General features: G+C 43.4%; 1 pseudogene; it reads right to left on the bottom strand.

The window, feature by feature from the left end:
• Positions 1–205: 205 nt before the first annotated feature.
• On the bottom strand, positions 206–795 carry LOC129035221 (ras-related C3 botulinum toxin substrate 1-like; annotated as a pseudogene).
• Between the last annotated feature and the right edge of the window lie 289 nt (positions 796–1,084).

Here is a 1,084-nt window from a genome sequence, read left to right on the forward strand (position 1 = left end):
AGTGCTAAATTTTAATAGAATACGAGTCTGAACTCTTACATTTAGAACAAACAAAACCTTAAAATTACTGATTGGTTCAAAATGGTTTTCTGGAAAAATTAATCTGTAACAAAAAGTTGGCATTGAGTGTGAAGGCTCCACCGTTTTTTGAGCAAAGTGTACAAAGATTCCAATGGACAGGACCAAGAACAAGGGGCTCAGACATTTACAATAGCAGGCATTTTCTCTTCCTCTTCTTCAAGGGAGGTGGGCAGAGGACTGCTTGGATCTCTTTGTCAAACACTGTTGAGGCCTTGCTGTGTGAGTGCCGAGCACTTCAGGTATTTTACAGCACCAATCTCCTTAGCCATGGCTAGACCCTGCAGATAGGTGATGGGAGTCAGCTTCTTCTCCTTCAGTTTCTCGATCGTGTCTTTATCATCCCTAAGTTCAAGTTTAGTTCCCAATAGGATGATGGGAGTGTTGGGACAGTGGTGCCGCACCTCAGGATACCACTTTGCACTGACACTTTCAAATGATGCAGGACTCACAAGGGAAAAGCAAATTAAGAACATATCTGTTTGCGGATAGGATAGGCGGCATAATCTGTCATAATCTTCTTGAGCAACTGTATCCCATAAGCCCAGATTCACCGGTTTTCCATCTACCATAACATTGGCAGAATAATTGTCAAAGACAGTAGGGATATATTCTCCAGGAAATGCATTGGTTGCGTAACTGATCAGTAGGCAAATTTCACCTACAGCTCCGTCTCCCACCACCACACCCTTGATGGCCTGCATCTGGGCCGCTCGCTGGGCCCGGGGGGCAGCAGCAGGGCGCTGAGACCAGAAGCAGCAGGTACAAGGAATAAAAGTGTCAAGGGTAAAAACTCTAAAAGGTTAATTTCTGTCAAATGCAGTAGATGATGAGAGAAAGGTTGGTATTATCAGGAAGTGTTTTCTTAAGCTTTTCCTTTCTCTTACATCAGCCTTCCCTCCCCAAATTGGGCACTTAATTCATCTTTAAACAGGTTGTTCCCTTAGTCTCTAACTTAGTAAGAGCTTTTCTTATAGAACCCTTTCTTAATGAGCAATATGCCTCC

Source organism: Pongo pygmaeus, chromosome 3 (assembly GCF_028885625.2).
Source record: "Pongo pygmaeus isolate AG05252 chromosome 3, NHGRI_mPonPyg2-v2.0_pri, whole genome shotgun sequence".
Taxonomy (NCBI): domain Eukaryota; kingdom Metazoa; phylum Chordata; class Mammalia; order Primates; family Hominidae; genus Pongo; species Pongo pygmaeus.